The sequence below is a fragment of the Crotalus tigris genome, unplaced genomic scaffold, assembly GCF_016545835.1.
Source record: "Crotalus tigris isolate CLP2741 ecotype Arizona unplaced genomic scaffold, ASM1654583v1 scf7180000023830.6690815, whole genome shotgun sequence".
Lineage (NCBI taxonomy): Eukaryota > Metazoa > Chordata > Lepidosauria > Squamata > Viperidae > Crotalus > Crotalus tigris.
The window spans coordinates 6,512,268-6,532,365 of NW_024100214.1; the positions used below are offsets into that span (position 1 = coordinate 6,512,268).

Sequence of the window (20,098 nt, forward strand, 5' to 3'; positions counted from 1 at the left end):
CATATTTTACTTAAAGATCAGAAATATTTAGTTAATGCTCGTTTGGGATCTCATTTTATATCTCCTGCACCTGGGAAGAAAGGGGGAGTTGTTATATATGTTAAACAAAACCTGCCAGCTTGTCTGGTAGAATCAGATCCCCAGGGGAGATATGTGATGATTGAACTTGGTATTTATGGCAAGAAAGTACTTATAGTTGGACTTTATGCTCCAAATCAACAACAGGAACAATTTTATAAACAGTTACACCAAAAAATAACTTTGCTTGATTATAGATCAGTGGTATTAATGGGTGATTGGAATGGTGTCTTAGATACACAAAGGGATAAGAAAGGTTCCTCTCCTTTTCTTAAACAAGCAAGGCTACCTAAAGCCTTTTTTGATATGAAAGAAGACTGGGAATTAAGGGACTATTGGCGGGAACGTAATCAAGAGGAGAGAGACTTTACTTTTTTTTCTGACAGACACCAATCTTTTTCAAGAATTGACTTTTTCTTGATTACCACGGATTTGTATAATAAAGTAAAGAATGTAAAGATTTTTCCTAGATCACTGACGGATCATAGTCCAGTTTGGATGGAGCTGATTCAAGAGAAAGAGGAAAGAAGATCCTGGAGAGTTAATGAAAATTTGTTTAGACAAGAGAAGAATGTTCAAAAACTAAAGGACTGTTTAAAGGACTATTTTGCTTTGAATATGTACAAGGGGACTTCAATGTCAATGGTATGGGATGCAGGTAAAGCATTTATGCGCGGTGTTTTGATAAAAATGAATAATCTTTATAAGCGAAATCAGATTCAGAAACGTAGAGAACTTGAAGATGAAATTAAACTAAAAGAAAGGGTTTTGATTCTAAATCCTTCTGATGAAAGTACTAAAGAATCTGTAAAGTTATTAAGGTCACAATTTAATATGTTGATAGCAGATCAAGCTGCAACCAACTTATTATTTATGAAACAAAATACATTTTGTAATGCTAATAAGCCGGGGAGATGGTTGGCTTATCAATTAAGAAAGAAACAGAGACAGAGAATAATAGAGAAAATAAATTATAAGGGTAAACTAGTTTCTCAGAAGGAATTAATTAAAAAATCTTTTTTGGATTATTATCAAAACCTATACAAATCTACTAATGTACAATTGTTAGATATAAATAAATATTTAGCTGAGGCAAGTTTTCCTAAACTGACTGAGGATCAGAAATATGAAATTAATGGTTTAATTACTAAGGAGGAAATTGCCTCAGCAATTCAACAATTGAAATTAGGGAAAGCACCGGGTACGGATGGGTTAACAGCTGTTTACTATAAAGCCTTAATGGAGGAGATGATTCAACCATTAAATGATCTTTTTAACGGTATCTTACAGGGTTTAGAGATTCCTCCTTCATGGCGTAGTGCTTTTATATCATTGATTCCGAAGGAGGACCAAGATCTTACTTTACCAAAAAATTATAGGCCTATATCTCTTTTAAACGTGGATTATAAGATATTTGTAAAAATTTTGGTAAATAGGCTCATGAGGGTGGTGCATCATCTTGTGCATAAAGATCAATCAGGGTTTATAACAGGAAGGTATATGAAAAACAATGTTAGACAAATTATTAACTTACTAGAATATTTAGACAAGAACAACCAAGTCTCTGCAGGGCTCATATTTTTAGATGCTGAAAAAGCATTTGATCAATTGAATTGGCATTTTATGTTAAGAGTAATGGAAGAAATGAATTTTGGTGAAAAGATAATACAAGCTCTTACGGTAATATATCAAAAACAAACGGCACAACTTATTGTTAATGGAGGTTTGTCGGAGGTTTTTACAATAGAGAAAGGTACTAGACAGGGGTGTCCTTTATCGCCATTGTTGTTTGTTTTAACATTAGAAATATTATTGATCAAAATTCGAGAGTCTCAGGAAATTAGAGGAATATATGTTAATAAAAAAGAATATAAGTTGAGAGCTTTTGCGGACGACTTGGTTGTTACTTTGTCGCAACCTGACTATTCTGTAGTAAACTTATTACAGTTGATTCACCATTATGGTTTGGTCTCGGGTTTTAAGATTAATGTAAATAAGACTATAATTTTACCTAAAAATATGTCGAGTCAGGAGAAGCAGATTTTGGTTAACTTGACGGGCTTTGAGATTGTTAATAAGGTAAAATATTTGGGGGTGATGCTGTCTGTTTCTAATGCAAAATTATTTAAAAATAATTATGAAAGGTTGTGGGTCAGGGTACAGAAGGACTTGAAGAACTGGGAAAAGCTGCAATTATCCCTTATGGGAAGAATTGCAGTGATAAAAATGAATATTCTACCTAAGTTTCTTTTTTTGTTTCAAATGTTACCAATTTTGAAAAATGAGGTTAATTTAAATGAATGGCAGAAGGGTCTCAATAAATTTATTTGGGCAGGGAAAAAACCAAGGGTTAAGTTCAAAATTATGCAAGATTTTCGTGAGAGGGGTGGACTCAAGGTACCAAATTTGAAATTATATTATGATGCGGTGGCTTTAACATTAATTAGTGATTGGGTAAATTTGACAAACTCTGAGATACTTTATTTAGAGGGATGGGATTTACTTTATGGGTGGCATGCCTATTTAATATTTAATAAAAAAATAGATTGGGCTTTTAAATCTCATATTTTAAGAATTTCTTTACTTAGGATTTGGAGAAAATATTATAAAAGTGATTTTAAAGTACCATTATGGGCTATACCTTGGCATGCGATAGAAGGAATAAAAAGAGGGGTTAAAATGGATATGGTGTCTTATAGACAGTTACTTAAATGGGATGGACAAAACTGGCAATTAAAATCACGGGAAGAATTAACACAAGAAAATTTTATTTATTCTTGGTTCCAATATAGGCAACTATTAGATAGATGGAAGATGGATTGTAAGGTGGGTTTTCTTAGAGAAGATGAAAATCTTATTAAGCAACTGAAGGATCAAAGACAAACCCACATTAAGAGAATTTATGGGGTTTTAGTTGAATTGGACTCAGAAACGGAACTAATTAAAGATTGTATGATTAGATGGGCGCAGAACTTTGGTGAGCCAGTCTTATTGGACACTTGGGAAACTATTTGGGTGAGAAATGTCAAATTCACTCAAGCACAAAATTTAAGGGAGAATTTTTATAAAATGTTTTATAGATGGCACCTTGATCCACAAAAAATGTCTTATATGTACCCTGACGTACAACCCAAATGCTGGAGATGTGGTTATAAGGAGGCTTCTTATTATCATATTTGGTGGTCATGCAGAGAGATAAAAGCATTTTGGATTAAAATATGGTGGAATATCCAGAGAATTTTTAGAAGGAGGATAAAATTTACTCCGCAATTATTTTTGTTAGGTATTGTTACAGATTGTGATACAAAGGAGGTTGTATTGATGTTAAATTTGATTACAGCCGCGAGGCTGTTAGTTGGACAATATTGGAAGAAGGAATCTTTGCCTACATTGCAGGAATGGTTTTTTAAAGTAGCTTATTTGGCGGAAATGGCAAAGATTTCGGCTTTCTTAAAGCAACAAACGCAAGAGAAGTTTCTTGCTATTTGGGATAAATGGATAAAATTTATACAATTTAGATTGGGTATACAAAAATATCATATAGCTTTTTCATAAGTTTTATTTTCATATATATTATAGACATCTTTTTTATATATATAAATATAAAGTTTTTATTTTAATTTTTATCTTTATTTTTTAAGCCTATATTCTGCTCTGGGAAGCTCAGGGGGGGGAAGGGAGGGTTTTTGGGAGGGGTCTGGGATGGGGTTTTTTTTTTATATATATGTTTGTTTAATTTTTCTTTTTTGTATATGTTGTTCTTTGTTTTGTATTGTTTTTATTTTTTTTGTAAAATTTATAAAACTTTTAATAAAAAAAAAAAATACATTTCTTATTTTGCTTCTTTTTTGTTAAAAATGAAAAGTAATATAGAATAGTTGGCCATCTCCAGTCCAATGCTCTCCTTATGTATTAAAATACAATACCCAGCTAGATCAGCAGATTGAGGAAAGATGGCATATATAATTTTATAACTTTTTATTCCTATAAGGCTAAATAGAGCAGTTTAGGGTTCTTTAAAGTATATATTCAGAATTATAATTTATAAATAACGTTTATAAGTAATAATATTTATCATCAAATAAATATAATTAAAACATTTCAATTATAACATTTCACTTTATAGTGAACATTATTATTGAGCATTACTTTACATCCTAACTGAAAAAAATTCCTGGAAGTATAATCATGCGATCAAATTTATTTCCTCCTCTTTAAAAATAAAACAATACAATACTGTAATGTAATGCTCCATTTTAGGGTTAGCTGCTGGATTGAGAAACCTCAAAAGAACATTTTGTCTGGGATGTTTCCAGCCACAACAGATTACTGTTTTAAAATACTTTAATGTTCTAACAACATTACAACCGAACTTTGTGGGGAATTTTAAATGACAACTCATTCTGCCTAGACAGCTGGAATGAGACTCAAACAAGGTCAACATTGGCGGGTCCTGTGAGAATGCTGGAATTTGCATTTTTGCTTTTGTTTGTTTTTTTAAAATGATAATATTCTTATGTTAGAACATAGTTGGCTTATGTATAATCACAGAATCTATTACATTACTTATACATTATATTTGTTACAATGTTTGATCACTAATTAAATTCTAATTAAGTGGGAGAAATTCACCCAGAGAATGAGCAGAGAGGTAGTTTGATAGGAAGGTTCAATTGATGAGAGTAAAAAGAGAGATGAGAGGAAAGGAAGACAGGGGAAGACTGAAGGAGACTAAGAGATTGCTGATTACTGCTGCCTTTTTCCAGATAATTGCCCGTAGTGATTCTGGTGATTGCCCTCTTTGTGTAATTGGGATATGATTTCCTGCTGACTTAGATGGACAGCTTCAAGAGTCGTGTAAAGAAATCAGCTCTCCACAGAATTAGTATATAGGAACTTGACAAGCTAGGCCAAAGGGAAGATCCTTTGTTTTTTTAAAAAATGTTAATTATCATTTAACAGCCACTTATATTTTAGTCTAAGGCTGAGGAAACTGGTGGAAGCCCACCCTCAACCACGGAAACCCACTGAATGATTTGGGGTTAGTCATAGTTTTATTCCAATTAAACTTACAGAACTGATTGCCAGAAGAAAAAAATATGAGGAGATACTAAGAATGCTACTATGAACTCCTAGAGAAAAGATGGAGTAAAAATTTAATACACAAAAGCACACATTTTTTGTGGCAGCCAGGTTAATTTTTGTACTGAATAAATCAATTATCTTCTCAATTAAATTTTAAATTTTTCTTTGCCACATTCATAATTTCATACATCTCTACCATATTCTCCACAAATCATTGTTTTCTAAGAAGCCCCAACAATGTAATATGTACTAAGTATGACTGTATCACAGATTTACATAACAATTATCTCTGATATAAGGGTTAAACTAGCACAGTATACAAAGCCAGGTCCTTTTAGACAGATCATTCCCTACTCCAATTTGCTCATCAAGAAGTTTTGATATACTAGCTGCTTTGCAAGAAAGGAGAGACCATGACTATCAATTTAAAAAAAAATCTGGATTTAAAAAAAAAAATCTGGATTTGAGACTCTAAAACTGAGAGGATCAATTTCCTGTGAATATGGATGGCATATCTATTAGTTAAATCCAGTTAGCTTGAATAGCATACGAAAATAGCGCTCATTAATCGTTTCTTTTCAGAGTGAGGTAGCAAGTGGGGTGCCACTGAGTTTCGCTCTGTGGATGGCATTCTTCATTTCATTAATTGCTTGAATAAAAAAATACAGGGAAGGCTTACTAAATTTGCAAATGATACAATAGTAGGTGGATAGATAATATTTTTGAACACGGGAACAAAACATGTGGATTGATTAGAAAAGTGAGCTGAAAATAGCATATTAAATTTGAACTAAGATAAATGCAAAATGTTTCATTAAAGAAAAGGGAGTCAAATTCAGGGTATAGTAGAGGAGATTGGTAACAGCATATGTGAAAAGCTCATGGAACTGTAAAGATAACTGTAAAGATAACAAGCTGAACATGAGCAATGTGAAATGGCTGTTAAAAAGCATATGAATTAGAAGATCAGTTTTCAAATTATAGGACTTTATATTTAACTGCAATATGTATAGATCAGATTTCAATTAAAGACATGGCACAACTCTGTGCAACAGATTTTAAGAAGGATTCAGAGCACTATACCAATAATGAAGATGACTGGTAGGCTGGAAATTAGTTCTTAAAAGGAATGGCAATATTTCTTGGGAAAAGACAATGAGGATATATGTGATAGTATTTCTTTTAGCACTTGAAAGACTGATGCATAGAAAGTCAATACCTGTTCTTTATTATTCCAGTGTTACGATAGGAAATAATGTCTTTGAGTTACACAAGATAGATTTGAACTGAATATTGGGAAAAACCTGTAAATAATAAATAGCTCAGTAGGGTATCTAATTAACAAGGGAGGTGATAAGTTGCCCTTTGCTGGATGGATTCAATCAGAAGCTAGACACTAATCTATCTGGGATACTTATGTTTGGATTTCTGCACAGAACAGGGTATTAATATTCAGTAGCCCAAATTGCTCCTTTGAATTATATGAGATTGTGATATTTATGGAGCCAGCTCTTTGGTGGCTGTTCAAAACATTTGATGGAAAAAAGGAATCTATTAATATACTCTATTAATGTATTCAATATTTTGAGAGAGTTGTTCTATGAGCAGGAGAGGGAAGTAGGAAAAACTAGCAGAATTTTGAGAAGGGAATTAACATCAAAAATAAAACAGTATGAGTTCAGACAAAGATTAGACTGTGTAGTGTGGTAGAAACAAGAACCTTAGAAGTCATCAAGACATTTTTAATACAAAAAAGAACAGCACAGTTAGGATTTCAAGTATTATTTTGAAAGAAAATCAGTGGTATTCACAAACCTTATGTACAACACAGGTCTATTTTGAACTTACATCATTCAAGACAGAAATCTAAATTGATAAATAAACTAAAATAATAGAGGAATGCAAATATTCTAAAACTGAATCCTAACATTCAACAGCCTATCGCATAAATTGTGGGAAAAAATCAATACAGATGTGTTTAGATTAGAAGACTTATGAATTGCTACACTCACATCAAATTGTACAATCGGAGCTGTGTGTGTTTACTCACAACTAAGTCCTAATTACTTCATAACCTCTTTGTCTATGATAGCATATTTCTTTGTAGAATAACTATCCAACTTAGGAATTTGAGGCCTTAAATTAAGCAAGATCAACACTACATTCTCCTCAATCCTCAAGTAACTTCTGCTTACAGATACAGAGATATCCAAGTAATTTTTTTTTAATGGTCAGTGTTTTTTCCCATACATTGAAAGAATCTTCCTTTGAGCCATAGATCACAGGACATTCAAACAATACATAGCTGGTGCTGGGGAAGGCAAATATATTGCCATCTGAAAAAGTAAAAACTAGTTGCTCTATAGCAGACATGTCAAACACAAGGCCCGGGGGCCAGATGTGGCCCGCGAAGCATCCTGGAAACAGTGAGGGAACGGCTCCCTCTGCCTTGGCCCTGGCCCAAGCCAGCCGGGAGCCAATTTTGTGTACAATTTTGTACAATTTTGTGGTGGCCATCTATGCTGAAACGCATTCAGTCTTAGCTCCATAAGCCCCCCCTCCGCATGGCCTGAGAGGAACAGTGAGGCTCCTCCAGTGGACCATGCCTTGGCACTTTCCCCGGTCCCACCCCCTTCTGCCAGAGACCCTCAGATCTATCCCACTCCTGCCCAGGCCCCCACAGGCACCCTTGACATGAACGATGTAGAGCTGGCCACGCCCACCCAGTAGGCCACACCCACTCCATCCATCCCCACTCAGTAGGCCACACCCACCCTGGCCACACCTACCCAGCCCCGAGGGCAACCACAATGCTGATGCGGCCCTCAATGAAATTGAGTTTGACACCCCTGATCTACAGGGTGAGAAGAAATAAAAAAGATACAATAAAGACATTTCAAGATAGGGAGGATTGATATGGAATCCACTGAGCAGCATTTTTATCAGAAAAAAATCATTCCATCATTGACATAAGGATCTTACTGAAACGAGAGTGGCTTGGGACAATTATTTTCCTTCCTCCCAGTATGTATAATAAGAAAGCAAGGATACAATGAATAGACCACATTCATGAACAATTCCCAAGGCACAGGACAGTGTTCTACTAAGAAATAATTGTGTTTGGCTCTCAGTCATTTTTTGGATCAACAGTCAAAGGAGAACACCTACAAAATCCCATTTCTTCCTTTCTTTTAACCACATTTGTACAAGTAGAATAGGGTAGAGCTGGAAGGGGCTTTGGAGGTCTTCTAGTCCAGCCCTCTGCTCAAGCAAGAGGACTTATATCATCTCAGACAGGTGATTGTCCAGTCGTTTTTTAAAAAACTTTCAGCGATGGAGCACTCGCGATTTCTGGGGGCAAGCTGTTCCACTGGTTGATTATCCTCACTGTCAGGAAGTTTCTCCTTAATTCCAGGTTACTTCTCTCTTTGATCAGCTTCCAACCATTGTTTCTCGTCCTTTCCTCTGGTGCTCTGAACAACCTTACCTCCTATTATTTGTGGCAGCCCCTCAGATACTGGAACACTGCTATCATGTCTCCCCTATTTCTACTTTTTTTTAGATTGGCCAAATCCAAGTTCTGCAGCCTTTCTTCAAACGTTTTGGTCTCCAGGCCTTTGATCATCTTAGTTGCTCTTCTCTGAATTTTTTCCAAACTTTCAACATCTTTTTTGTGATATGGTGACCAAAACTGGCTGCAGTATTCGAGGTGTGGTCTTACTAGAGCTTTATAAAGTGGTACTAGTACTTTGTGTGATCTTGATTTTATGCCTCTGTTTATACAACCCAGGATTGTATTAGCTTTTTTGGTTGCTGCTGCACACTGCTGGCTCATAGTTAAGTGATCGTGCACCAGGACTCCAAGATCCCTCTCACAGTTGCTGCCCAAGCCAGGTCTCACCCAATCTATATTTGTTCCTATGGTTTTTCCTGCCTAAGTGTAAGACTTTGCTTTTCTTCACATTGAAACTCATTTTGTTGCATAGGGCCCATTGTTCAAGTTTGTCAAGATCTTTTTGGATCCTGAGTTTGTCTTCTGGGGTGTTGGCTACTTCTGACAGTTTGGTGTCATCTGCGAATTTGATTAAGTTCCCCTTCAATTCCCTCATCTAAATCATTTACGAAGATATTGAAGAGTACTGGGCCTAAGACAGAACCTTGTGGTACCCCACTGCTTACTTCTCTCCATGTGGATGTAGTGCCATTGAGGACCACTCGTTGACTACAGTTTGTCAGCCAGCTAGTATAATCAGTAAAACAAAATGAAGTGTGTTGACAAAAACCAAGGCCTTCCTGTCATACAAGGCCTTCTGTTAATTTGTCAAGGATAGAAAATACATTTCCTTATCTCTCAACTAGCACACCAAGGCTTGCTATTGTTACTTTTTTAATAAAATGCTTGAGATTGATGAAGCACAGCTAGTATTTTGGGATCGTAAATGGTTATACTGCCCAACCACAATTAGTAATGCAGGTTCTTTCACTTCGGTCCTATACATACAGCAAAAAATTATCTTCAAAAAATAACTGTATAACTGTAATAAAAAACATAATTATGCTGCAAAGCATCTGCCACAAAACAAGCAAATAAATTTTGAAGGAATGTTTCCATAGCAATTATCAGAAGCACATATATATAAGAAAAGTTAAAATAACCTTTTAATGTAACAGTGAAAGTAAGTTTTACACAAAATTGTCAGAGGTTGTGCTATGTTGTTTCAGTCCACAATTTCCTGATTTCTTGTATCCCTGGAGGATAATATTGTATTTGATTGTAGCTCAGAAAAATATGTTCCAAAACTGTTAGTTTTTGAGGGACCATGGCATACTGTTTTTCTTTTCTAAAAGTTTTTCAACCCTAACAAAATAATTGGTTGCCTCTGGCAAATACAGTATAACAAAAAAATCCCAAAACTATACTATTATATTATATTATATTTTCCTTAGTTCAAATGTTATAACATGCCATTTTAACATCTAGAGATGTTAGAGAAGAATCTGATCATCAGAAAACAGGATCTGGGAGTGGGAGGGAGCCAGAAAACAGATGATAGGATATTAAAGTGAAATCATGAAATCTGCACAGCCAGAGTGCGATGTGCAATAAAAAATGCATACATTCCAATTGCGTTTTACTCAATCTATTGATTTTGGATGTTTTGCCACATAGGACATAAATGGAACAATACTTGTATTGAGAGATCTTGAATTTGCCCTTATATATTTCAACACAAATTTATTATACTAAATCTCAACAGTTTGATTTGGATAAAAACAATCCTCTCATCATCTCTGCTATTTGGCAGATATTAAACAATGGAGTTTGAGAGAAAGAGTTATTGGCAGGTATAGTATGTTTACTAAACTTTAATAAAATTGAAGATGCAAAACTTTTGCAAAATAATATTAGTAGTAATAAAATTGTAAAAAACTCACAAAGACAGTACAATTTAAATTTATGAAAGGGAGAGATAGCCATGTCTTGATTCCATCCTATATAGATTACGGCAACTCAGATTTTTTTACACCTATCCCTGAAAACTATCTTGCAGTTGTAGCAAGTTTATCAGGCTGCTAGTCAAACTGGTTATCAAGTAACAAGTGCATGATGTCATGATCGCATTAAAGGTGGAATATATGCACTGGTTACCAATTTTTCCAGACCCACACAGGGTGCAAATATTTAATTTTATAGCTTTATTTGACAGCGAAGTTGCATGTCAGATTATGAGACCAGAATCTACCTGAAGTATCCTATTGAGGACACTGTCACTCACAGAACTCCTGTTTGTCAGGCGTGAAGGAACTTTCTCTTGTTCCACTTCTAAATTACAGAGTGTGAATGGGGAAAAAAAGTCTCTGTTTTCCAGAAAGAAGTTAAGCTGTATCTACTTAAGCCTTTTAAAAGTGTTAATAGTGTTTCAATATTAGGTTTTTCTTCTTTATTTTTATCATACCACAAAGGAAAATGCTCTTTTGTATAAAGGCAAATAGCTACAAAAAACAAAATATGAAATTGGATGCTACTTGTAAACGATACGCTAGATAACACACTGGGAAATTCATGTTTCCATGTAGTAATGAAAAGAAAAGTAGTATTTGCATTATAATCTAGAAAAACACAAATCTTTTTTTTTCAACATGACAACTAAGATATATTATATAACTAGTATTTAATTGTTTATTATAAATAATTAATTTTAATTTAGGTAAACAATATTATTTCTATTTGTAGGCTACTATAAAAAGAAAGGATACATTACAGGATGAGAAGGTTGCTTACTAAATGATAATAGAAAGCTTCTTACACTGCTCAGTTTATAATAAAAAAGAAAGTAGAAAGAAAAGAGGTAAAGACACATATCACCAAAGAAGTATAGTAAAGGAAAAATTATATAAGATGCTGAGGGTGCAGGGTCAGTTCTCCTGATGTATTTTTTTCTTCAAAAGCATAACAAGAAGATGAATTTGGACTAAAGCTGCTCCCCTGGGTAAGGACAATTAGCACTCAATTCCACGGCATTTCTCTAATATAAATCAACACCTCAAAATAAACAATAGAAATTTACATACAGGGAGGCACATTCTAAACATATTTAGCAGAAAAACTAATTCAACAATTGCTAATTCTGAGTGTTGTTAAGTCAACACACAGAACAGTCTACATACTCCTATAAAATTTCCTATACAATACAGGTAGGCTCACAACCATTTGTTTAGTGACCATTTGAAGTTACAACGGCACTGAAAAAAGGGATTTATGACTGGTTTTCACATTTACGAACGTTGCATCCCCATAATCACGTAACCAAAATTCAGGCACAAGGCAACTGTCGTGGGGCCATGTGATCACCATCTGCAGCCTTCCCAGCTGGCTTCCAACAAGCAAAGTCAATGGATTCACTTAACAATCTATGATTCACTTAACATCTGCAATGATTTGCTTAACTACTGGGGGGGAAAGGTCATAAAATGGGGCAAAACAACTGTCTTGCATGGCAATGGAAATTTGGGGCTTATTTGTGGTCATAAGTTGAGGACTATCTGTAATAAATTGTGTCATTTTGCTAACATCCATAGGCACTATTTCTCTCACCTTTACCCTCCTCCAAGGTTTACATTACACATTTATTTTCTCTAAAGCAGACATGTCAAACTTGCGATGTCACATGATGTCACACAACGTATCAGGACAGTTTTTGCCATTGCTGGCAATGGGGTGGGCACAGCTTTCGCGTGATGCATCCGGCCTGCAGGCTGGCAGTTTGACATCCCTGTTCTAAAGTATCTTCTTTTTTCAGACCTTTTAAAAATTATTGCTGCAGGAGATTGAAAGAAACTGAACATTCTATCTTAACAATAATAATAATAGGAGGCTCCAGCAGAAAACTGCAAATCCTGAATCAATTACCACAATAACGACAGGTTGTCAGTGCTACCTGATTAGCTGGTACATTGATTAAATGGTAGCAGTCTTTCAGCACCTTCAAAATTTCATTATTCTAGTTTTATTAAGTGAGTACAGTATTTTTAAAGGGCATATTTTTAAAAAGGTGAAGAGAAAAATGTGATTTAAGAGTCCTTTTCCAAAAATGAGATTTTTGATTCCAAGCAGGAGTGCAAGGATACATTTCTTATGCATTTTTCCTTCTTTCATAAGGCTCTGGAAACTGAGAGAATAGCTATCATTTAACTTATAATACTTTAGGCACATTTGAGTGTAGGAGGAGAGAGCCTAAAGAAGCCTGTAACAGCTTGAAACACAATAGATAAAGAAATTTCAGAATGCAAAAGTTGAGTTTGCAACAGTTTTGCAGATTACATACCCTGCTCTGGACTTTTATTGCTGATAAAAAAACACTGAGCAAATGCATTTCTAATTACAACCACCAAACTATGAACAAGAAAATGTAAAGAGGTACATATGCATAGAAACTACTGCAAAAAAAATTGTTGCAAAAAGACATGCCTGAACAAATATGTGAACAAGTGGAAGACCTGGATTTGTCATGAACACTTTTGCAGTTGAAACAGAAGTTACTCCTCGTGAAAATTTCATTTAACATTATTTTTATTCACTCAATATTGTTTTTTAAACTAAGCCTTTGGTTAAGGTACTTCTTGCAGCTCCTATGTCATGTTGCAGTTGCCTCGGAATTTTTTTAATTAGGGGTTGTCACATTTCAAACTTGTCAGATTTATTTTTGTTTCTATTAGCACTCAAAATTTACTACAATGATACAAATGCACAAATACACACTTAGCTATTTCCACATCACTATTCCTATTCCACTTAGGTTTTTTAAAAAATAAACTGCTTGCACAGATACCATTCCACCCACATACTCATGTCATGTAATGTAATGTTCATTTGCCATGTGATTGCATCCACCCACCCCCACACCCCCCCCCGTTCTCATGAGATGAAGCTAAAAGGACATCAATGATTACACAAAGCAGACATTTCCATTTGTTTGGCTATAGCAATGAAATTTTATCTGATGCAATATTTTCAGAAATATATAATATTGAAAAAACAATTACAAGGAAGCAACTTCTGTTGATCTCGATGGTATACAGTAGCTTCAAAATTAAAAATGATATACTACATCAGTTCTTAATTCTAATATATGTAATCTGTTAAAGAGAGAAGAATTACGTTTTACACTGCAATAGTGCTTTGCAATTTGGATTCCACAATTCTATATATTCTGCATAATTCTGAAATAATGAATTAAAAGGAAGATGTTTGACTCTGAATCAATAAACACAGCATCTGTATTGTGAGGCAAAACCCTCGAGCTGAGATATCTGTGGAACTCTAACATCACTATATGCCACTAAAGATTGTAGTGGAAAATGATTATTATTAATAACTATATTCTGTCTAATATTTTATGCATCCAGTTAATAGTACTCTTCAGGCTTTTTTCACTTTTTCAGAACTTGAAAATGTCATGTACTGATTGTACATGCACTGCAAGCAACATCTATACAATTTAAGATATTATTTTGCAAAGAAAAAAATTTGTGCAAAGAAAACTCTTGAAGCAAGAATTGGCCAGTTTTTAAATATTGTTTCTTTTACACAAACTCAGATATCATTTCTAACATGTGCTTTTCCCCTGCTTCAATGATGCTTTAAAAATGTTGATTTTCAATTACACAAGCCTTCACCTACTCTACGGGCTCTCCTTGACAATTACACCCTTATTTTATGCATTATTCTAACCTAATCAATTTTGCCACAAATTTAGAAAATGTTGTTGTTGGAAGAAAATTTTCTACCACCCATATTATTATTGGAGCAATAACTTGTATATGTCATATTAGGCAGAGTAAAACATTGCAAATAGCAATACCATACTGATTTATGACAGTTCATTATATTACAGGGATAGACAAATGGCAAAACTTGCTGTGACACATTTAGAAGGGATTTTCTTCACATGTATCTAACTATGGAACAAGTATAGACCTGTAACTTTATTTACTGCTGCAGCCTCATTCCATTGCTTTCATGTGGTCCTAGCTCATAGTTGAGATGGCCTTATATTGTCCATGTGCTTCCCAAATTAGTGTTTTCCTTCTGATACTCCATAATTTTTGCTGGGAATATAATCTGACATGCTTCACAAGCTACTCCAGTGGCGGTACTGTCAGATGGCTCCCAAAGCATTATATCAAGGTGGTACTTATTGTAATGGTATATGGCAGGGGTAGGCAACCTTGGCTCTTTTATGACTCATGGACTTCATGCTGGCTCAGGAATTCTGGGAGTTGAAGTCCACGAGTCATAAAAGTGCCAAGGTTGCCTACCCCAGTATATGGGAAAAACGTTGGGAAAAGGACCAATGGGATGCTGCCTAGAGAATGGTCAGATAAATCATAGTCTGAAGGTGGATAAAGGGAAAAGCAAGAGTCTCAGAAGGGATCCTCCCTAGTTTCTTGAACTGTAAAAGAGAATTAGTTAAAACTTGCAAGATTCTGTTAATGTAGCTTTACAATCAAATAAAATTATCTTATCATTTTTCTTGTCAGTCCACTTAGATACCTATTAACCACTTTACGCTATGGGAGCACTCTCCTTTCCTTCTTGGGCACTTTCTTTGTCCTGTACCCGCAAATGCCATCAGCTATTGAGGAATGAATAGCAGTCTTCTTATTCAAAGTTCTTTTAAATAGCAACTGATGGACAGTGGTAATACAAAGAACTGTGTGGTAAAACAACAAAGAGAGTTTATTCTGGAATGGCATAGAAGAATGCACAGTCAGCCTGTGATAAAGCTCATTTATTAATCTACAATTTAACTGTGGTTAACTTTGTTTGCATCACTGAACTTGATGCGCCCAGAGGAAGGGATTCTTTTCCTGAAGATACGTACTGTTGGGTTTCGTGTGTGTCATCAGCTGCAAACCCAGGCTCCAGGTGAAGTTGTGGCAACTATTAACTGAGAATCTCTAGCGGCTGTTTAGGGGTGCTGCGTCTTAGATTGCCAGATGTGAGACGTTGTTTGAGAAGTTGGGCTGTAGATTAAATGGGCTTATTGCTTGTGTACCACCGTTCCTATGGCACAGCAATCTCCCTACCAGAATTACTAGAGTTTGTGGCTGGGTTTGGCAGCTAAGCTGACCAGGTTTATGGCTCCAGGAGAGTAAAATCTGCATGAACATGGCAGTGGCTTGGGAGTTCATAACCATCATGGACCTGACACATGTTATCTCTAGCCTGAATCATGTTGGAGGCTATACATTAGACCTGTTTTTTTATATATCAGAGCAATGCCAACCTGCTCTGGAATTTGGAATTCAGTTTCTTGTCATGGACAGATCATTCTGTGTTGATTCTAGACTTATTTTATGCCTCACTTCTTCCCAGGGAGCCTGAACCTATTTGAACAGTCCTTTCCAGGCACCTGAGGGGTGTTCCAGAGGGAGTATGGGGTTGTTACTAGCTTTCAGAGGGACTATGGGATTGTTGTTGAGGTTCTGGTAGAGCAGGGGTATCAAATTCAATTTCATTGAGGGCCGCATCAGCATTGCGGTTGCCCTCGGGGGGGGCGGGGTGTGTGTGGCCTGCTGGGTGGGCGTGGATGGAGTGGATGTGGCCTACTGGGTGGGCGTGGCCAGCTCTACATTGTTCGTGTCAATGGTGCCTGTGGGAGCCTGGACAGGAGTGGGACAGATCTGAGGGTCTCTGGCAGAAGGGGTGGGACCAGGACAAGTGCCAAGGCATGGTCCACTGGAGGAGCCTCACTGTTCCTCTCAGGCCATGCAGGGGGAGGGGGCTCGATGGTGGTGTGGGCTGCCGGGAGCCCTGAACAGCAGAGGTCAAATGCCCAGCTTGGCCCTTGAGCACCCGTGGCACCAAGCCTAGCTCCACTTCTCCAAGGGGCACCCAGCTGCACTTACCTCTTCCTCAAGGCTGCTGCTGCTGTGCTTGCTCTTCTTAGCCAAGTTGTTCATGATGTGTACGAGGGCAAAGTCAGAGGGAGGCCCATTCCCTCTCCATGGGAGGAGACCCGGCTTTGTATCCATAGCTTCCTTAGCAATAGAATGGGAGACCCCCAGGATAGGCCAGGAGGAGGGGGCAAGGGGATGGTGAAAGAGCAGCAGGGCAGGACTAAGGCAGGACTTCCCTCAGACTCTCCCTCTCCTTTCCTTCTTTCCTTCCTAAGTAGAGTGGTGGGAAAATATTTGAGATGAGGGAGGGAGAAAAACAGGCAAGAAACGCAGCTGGGGAGGTATCACCTTTCGTGAGGAATGAAGAAATGCACCATCACTTGGAAGTGATCAGCACATGGCCCTCACCTACTTCGCATATCTGGCTTGGTGGGCTCTGGAAGGATATGCCATGAGCAGCGTGAGAGTCAACATTACCTGCACAGTGCCGCCCAGCCCCCAGCCTGCCCGGTTTCGGCAGGCAGCGGGGCGCTCTCCTCACTGGTTCCTCGCTGTTTCCAGACGGCCTTGTGGAGCTAAGACTGAATGTGTTTCAGCATAAATGGCCACCACAAAATTGTACATTGGCTCCCTCCCGGCTGGCCTGGGCCAGGGCCAAGGCAGCGGGGGCCATTCCCTCACTGTTTCCAGGATGGCTTCACGGGCCACATGAAACCACTTTGCAGGCCGCATCCGGCCCTTGTTTTGATATGTCTGTGGTAGAGGATTTGACCAAGGCTTTGTTCAACACTTGAGGGTCACTGGCCTTGGATCAGATCAAACTAATGAGGACTCTCTATGCACATGGAAAGTTCCCTGGTTTTCAGAGGAAATCCAGGTGATGGAAGATGCAAGAGACATTTACAACATATTGGAGGAAGAGTGAACCTGACTGAACACAGTAAGAGCCTTTCTTTATGATGATACTTTAGGATAGGATAGGATAGGATAGGATAGGATAGGATAGGATAGGATGGAGCTGGAAGGGACCTTGGAGGTGTTCTAGTCCAGTCCCCTGCTCAAGCAGGAGGACTTATATACCATCTCAGACAGATGATTGTCCAGTCTCTTTTTAAAAACTTCCAGCAATGGAGCGCCCACGATTTCTGGGGGTAAGCTGTTCCACTGGTTGATTGTCCTCAATGTCAGGAAGGATGATAATGACAGAACTGTAGTTATTTCTTCACCCTTATTATGACTGCAGAGATCTGCTTGTGGCTCTGTTTAGGGTAACCCAGTCCCATCTGAGAAAGCTGCAGGGCTGTTGTGAGGATTATTTTAGTCATTTGCGTAGATTCATTTGCTTAGACTCATGACTTAATCATCTCCTCTTTGGATTACTATAATGTGCTGTACCTATGCCCTTGAAGGGCTCTCAGAAGTTGTACTTGGCATTTTTTGTGCTTCTCATTATGTGTATATAATGCTGCTGTTTTGTTTTGCTCCCAATAGGCTTCCAGGCATGATTCAAGGGCTATTGGTAGGGCTGTCTTTCTATCACTGTCTCAGGTTGCTCCCTCAGATTTAGGTATAAGGGCCTGCTCTGGGTCTCTTCCATCAAACAATACCGTCTTTTGAGCCCTACAGACATGCCTTCTCTGTGGCTGCACCTGCCCATTGGAACAGTTTCCTTCCAGAGATCCAAATGGCCCTTTTATAAGGCATTGAAAACCTAACTGCTCTCCCAGCTATTTGGGCCAGGAAATTAAATGTTCTGTTGGTGATGTGGGTTTTCAGTTATTATTTTAACTAAAGTATCATGTATTATATGTTCTTATGATGGTTTTAATTTTTGTACACTGCCCAGAGTCACTGCTGTGAAATATAACACTTTATAAATAATATAAATAAATAAGTAGAAATTGGGGGTATAATTCTATATGTGCCATACTTCAAAAATAATTAAGATGCCTCACAATATGCAGCATAAACATACAGTGGTATCTCACTGCAACTCGTTAAAAGGGCCATTTTTCCCAAAATCACTCAGCATCATCAACAATATTCTAGAAAAAATGTGCTTGCATTAAGGAATTAAACCGATGCCAAATTCATGCACTTTCCTGATTGGAGCATCAAGCTGGAGGCTTGATGAATTTGAAACCTGCATAACATTTACTGATACAGAGTAAATTAAACATTTTAAGTGTTAAGGAGAGATAAGTTTAATGTCTATGAATAACCTCACTTGGTGACCTTGAGCTGGTCATGGTAGGTTTAACCTACCCTGTAGGATTTCCGTGAGGGACAAAACAAGACTAGAAAAATATCCATGCTGTTTAACAAATGAGAGGTGAAATATAAATTTAGTAAATGATCTTAAATTGCCTGAATCAAAATTTAGGTCACACTAATACAGCAGGATGCATGTTTATTTAATGAATATTCTGCTTAAGGGACCAAACTATTCATATGTATTTTATTCATGTAAAACAAAGTAAGAGATGAGGAATCATCCTCATTCTTTTGCCTCCAAGGCTTTTCTAATAGTCAAGCCCTCAGAGCCTATGTAATTAATTATATGTTATAAATCTACACAGCAACAGAAAGAAGGGAAGTATCTCCTCCTCTATGTGCTTTCCTACACACTGCTTGAAAAATGGCAAATCATTCAACATGGTCTACTTTGGCATTAAAAAGTCCAGGTTTTTCTGAAAATGTATTTCTGTTCCTGTGTACAATTACAACCTATAATTAATTACATAGACTCTGAGGGCTTTTCAGCATTTCAGGAATGGTGGATTCATTTCAGAAGCTTCCCATTTCAAGCATAGTTGTTTGAAAGCAAATTCTATGAGCACTCATAGCATTACTTCCACTGTAGTTGTCTGTATACAACCTGTGCTCCGGATTGTCATGTAAATCAAGAGCTTTTAGTTCCTTTCTAACTCCGTTTAGCCAGCTACTGAGAATCAAACTAAACCACCACGATGCCTTACTGGGATGAGCCAAAAGGCTACATTCTGAATGCAGGGGGCAAGCTGGAAAGTCATTCTTCTCACAGGCTTTGAGGGGCAGGTGCAATTCCCAAGTGTGCCGCAGCATTTGGAAAAAGGGCCCGAGGGGGTGCAACCCCGGATTAAACAGTCTTTTTTTTAGCACACGCGCGACACGTGTTATTTCCCATGCCAACCTTTGACTAGAAGGAACCCAATGGCTGATGCATACCTGGAGAAACTCTTGGTGCTGCTGCTGCTGCCGTTGCCGCCGCGTATGCGTTTCTAGTCTTTCCTCTGCCCAGGTCCCCCTTCTCCGAAAGGCCAGAAAAGTATGGCTGAGCCGCCTCTCGTTGCCACGGCCACATAAAGCTTTCAAAAAAGGAGCCGGGGACCAATCAGGCCTCGGGGCTAGAACCGCACAGCCCCGGGTCACGTGACACCGAGAGTGAAAAGCATGGCCAGAGTATCAGGACCAACGCGGGCGGCCTTTGTATACCACTTCAACCGTCCGTTCCCCCCCCCCCTTTCTCCCTCCCACCAGAGCCCTTCATTGC

General features: G+C 37.5%; 1 protein-coding gene across 1 annotated transcript in view; it reads right to left on the bottom strand.

Annotated features, from left to right (window-relative positions):
* Positions 1–19,794, bottom strand: part of RASSF7 (Ras association domain family member 7) — a 101,847-nt gene extending 82,053 nt beyond the window's left edge. Inside the window, exon 1 of the mRNA XM_039322118.1 lies at positions 19,774–19,794. The gene's annotated coding sequence lies outside the window, so the exon portion shown is untranslated. The remainder of the gene's footprint in view (positions 1–19,773) is intronic.
* Between the last annotated feature and the right edge of the window lie 304 nt (positions 19,795–20,098).